The sequence below is a fragment of the Sminthopsis crassicaudata genome, chromosome 2 (assembly GCF_048593235.1).
Source record: "Sminthopsis crassicaudata isolate SCR6 chromosome 2, ASM4859323v1, whole genome shotgun sequence".
NCBI lineage: Eukaryota > Metazoa > Chordata > Mammalia > Dasyuromorphia > Dasyuridae > Sminthopsis > Sminthopsis crassicaudata.
In genome coordinates, this window is record NC_133618.1 from 336,853,218 (window position 1) to 336,856,996 (window position 3,779).

General features: G+C 40.4%; 1 long non-coding RNA gene across 1 annotated transcript; it reads right to left on the bottom strand.

Moving 5' to 3' along the window:
* Positions 1–769: 769 nt before the first annotated feature.
* Positions 770–3,185, bottom strand: LOC141556408 (uncharacterized). Its single transcript, XR_012486526.1, has 3 exons — positions 3,139–3,185; positions 2,232–2,411; positions 770–1,171 (listed from the first exon to the last, which is right to left on the bottom strand). It is a non-coding gene; the product is annotated as an uncharacterized LOC141556408 (long non-coding RNA).
* Positions 3,186–3,779: the final 594 nt, after the last annotated feature.

A 3,779-nucleotide genomic window follows, 5' to 3' on the forward strand; every position in this document is an offset into this window, starting at 1 on the left:
CAAGACCAGATTTGAACTCGGGTCCTCCTGACTTCAGGGCTGGTGCTCTATCCACTATACCACTAGCTGCTCCCCCATGATCTTTTTAAGAGTCAATACAGCTGATCTTCATTGGCATTTCACAGTTCCAACCATCCTCTTTCCAGATGCAGGTGGTTTTCTCCATCACAAGTTTTATTGAAGTTGGCTTGGATCAAGTCATTGTTGAAAAGAGCCACATTGAACATATTAAGATATTTACTGGATATCCAGTTTGAAATATCTGAAAGACAGTTGCCATGTGAGATTGAAGATCAGCAGAGTTAAGAGTTTGGAAGAGGACAGGTAGATTTGAGAATCTTTAGTAAATATGGGGTAATTAAATCCAGGGGAGCTGATGAGACCACCAAATAGAAAGAGAAAAGTGAGCCCTGACAGAGCAAAGAGGGACATGTATAATCAGAGGGCATAATCTAGAGGAGGATTCAGCCATAGAGACCAAGAAGGAGTGGTCAGAGTAGGCCTAAAGAGATTTGAGAGGTGAAAGTCCTTCAGAAGACTTTTAGGACCTTGCTACTACCTCACTCTTTCCAAATCTACATTTACAGTGGCAGGTTGGGTGCCCAGAAGGCATTTGGGAAATTTTCTAATTCTATTGTTAATGAACCATTTTTTAGTACTCCCTCCCCTCCCCAAAATATTAATTGATCAGTTAACATCTCCCAATATCAATTAACCAATTGACATCAGTTAGTTGTTATACAAAGGAATATTTATTGAGCTGGTATAGCAAGGACTAATTATTATTTGTAATAAAATACAAAAAATCCTTCTTCCCGCTCCTTCCTCCCCAACTGGGAGGCACATTCTCCCTTCTGCATACCCACTTAGTCTCCAGGGAGAACAGATTCCAAACTGCAAGTGATTGCCACAGAACTGGGATAAGAGCAGGGTGAAGAGCACCAACATCCTGTAGAATACCAGCAATGAAAAGTGCCTAATAAATTCACATCTGGGTGTGACATAGATGAAAGAATATAAAGTCATTCTCTGGCTTTCTTTTTGTGGTTTCTTGGTTTTTTATCTGTTGAGCCCAGAACTTCTCAATAAAGTTGATTACTTTTAGTGGCTCTTCTATCCTTCAAAATTCACCAAGTTGTAACAGTTCATGCTAACTCTGATACGCATTCATCTAAAATGAGAAAAGAATATACACAAAGATATTTAAAAAAACCCACAAGTGTCATAAATGAATGAAGAGTGTATTAAGCACTTATTAAGCAGGAAGAACTAGGTAACAACGGGCCTCATCTAGTGTCACATCAGACACTAGCTGTGTGATCCTTAGCCATGTTTGCTTCAGTTTCCTCATCTGTAAAATGACCTGAAGAAGGAAACATTGAACCATTTCAGAATCTTTGCCAAGAAAATTCCCAATGGGTCACAAAGAGTTAGATACAACTGGAAAAAGACCAAAATAACAGGTGTACAAAGCATTGTGAAAAGCAATCCCTACATTCAAAGTTGCTCACATTCTCATATGGGAGACAGAAAATGTAGCTTCCAGGGGCAGCTAGGTGGCGCAGTGGATAGAGCATCAGCCCTGAAGTCAGGAGGACCCGAGTTCAAATCTGGTCTCAGACACTTCCTAGCTGTGTGACCCTGGGCAAGTCACTTAACCCTAGCCTCAGAGAAAAAAGAAAGAAAGAAAGAAAGAAAATATAGTCTCCACTCCATGGTGGCCAGGTGGGAAAGGATATTTTGCTTGCCAGAACCCAATAGAGAATCTGTCCTTTTGGATCTTTTATGATGGAGCCTCACCTTTACTCAGTAGCAAATTGAAAGACTTGTCATTAGTACATAGTAAGCTTTTAGCATCTACTCCAAGTAGGGAGGGAAAGGATTCCTCCATCATAGATTTCTCAAGAATCCACATAGATATTGCACATGCACTAAGAACTGGGACTTCACTGATCATTCCCTGTATTATGCCATCAAGGGGTGGAATATATTAGGAGTACTATTTACTAAGTTCCCTTTCCTATTGGTTTGGCTAGTTTTTCTCTGATAAGATTGTGAAATTGTCCTTGAGATTTTATTGGTCTAGAAGATTGAGAGAGACCATTGCTGTTGGTTGCTCAAGTTTAAAAGCCAGAGTAGGAGGACTCATTGTTTCTTCCCTCAAAGTTGGCATATGATGTTGAGTCGCGTGACAAGTTGAACAAACACATCCAATCAGATCAATACTGTACCTTTGATGAATATCCTTTCCATGATATGACTTGGTCAACTTCTTTCACTTCATTTCATTCCAATTTTGAACTGCACCATCAGTCTGGCCTGTGTCAGCTCTGGTATTTAATAAGCAGGATACTTTGACTTGGAATGCAAAACCTATACATTCCGAGCTTTAAAATTAACTTTGCAGAAGCCTGCAAGAGAATGGAAGCAGGCAGTAGTAGCAGGGCACATCTTGTTGTTCAAACTTAGAAGTAGATTCTAAAATATTTGACTTTGTGAACTTTCCAAGACTAGAAGAATAGATGATTCACTTAATTCAGAAACTATAGGGGGAAAATAAGCATATTCTCATTGCATGAGTGGAATGTTCAGTGTGCCTGAAGAACAATCTTCTTATCCAAATCATTGATTCTTGACCATTCTAAGAAAATTCCTTTATCTGTGATGGAAGACCTCAGAAAGCATCTGAGAGACTTGCTGGTCGGTGGCATCATCATCAGGTCTAGCTGCCTATATCACCACCTAGTCTAATGATACTATATAGCAGAAGAATGGGAAAATAAAAATGGGTATAGATTACTAGACTTTGAATAAAAGGACTCAAGTGGACTTGTAACGTGCTCTCCCGGCAGTTACAATTACTAGTCTGCCCTAGGCCCAACAGAGTACCTTTGACCACTGACCTTTGCAGTGTCAACTCTACCCGGCTCGCCTCCTCTGAGGCCTTCAAAGGTCTCTGGCCACGATCTCTTGAGTCTATAGCTTAATAACCGGTAGCATACTCAAGAACAGCCACGTGTAATCTTAAAAGCCTTTATTATACCTACTCACATAATGCCCTAACTGATGCCCTGACTTGTTGGTTCCCTAGTGAACACCTGGTCAGAAGACCCATGTGTTCACTACCAAAATCCTTACCTCTTTTGGCTATCCATCTTGGCTTGGCCATCCAGGCTAGGGAGCCAGGTTAAAGAGAGCGACTGCTGTCTGCAGTGGGCTTATATAGGGTCTGTGAGGTCACACACACAGCCAATCAGCGAGAGAGTCACCCATTACGAAGCTATCTTATTGTGGCCAAGATCCCACCCACAGGGAAGTCCTAATATCCACAGAAATTACTTCTGGGCCACTCAATCTCCCAATGCCCATTTAAAGGGCCCTTACATGGACTAATATAATATGTCATAGATTCAAGATGCTCTGGGGCAGTTAATTGTTCTTAGCTTGGATTGACACAGATATCAGACACTATCAGATACCTCTGACTACACATAGCAAATAAAACACTGATTATATCTGCCTGACTGGATATTATCACTTGAGTACTTGTTCCAAAATATCTCAGGAGTATCTACTACTTTTTAGTGGATAATGGAGAAAATAGAGATATGAATTATCTAGAAATGTTGGTATACCTAAAGAAGGCAGCACAGAATAGAGCCTTGGACTTAGTGTCAAGAAAACCTGAATTCAAAGTTGGCCTTACATACATATCAGCTATGTGAACTCACTTAACCTTTCGGTCCCTTAGTTTCCTCATCTATAAAATTTGTATAATA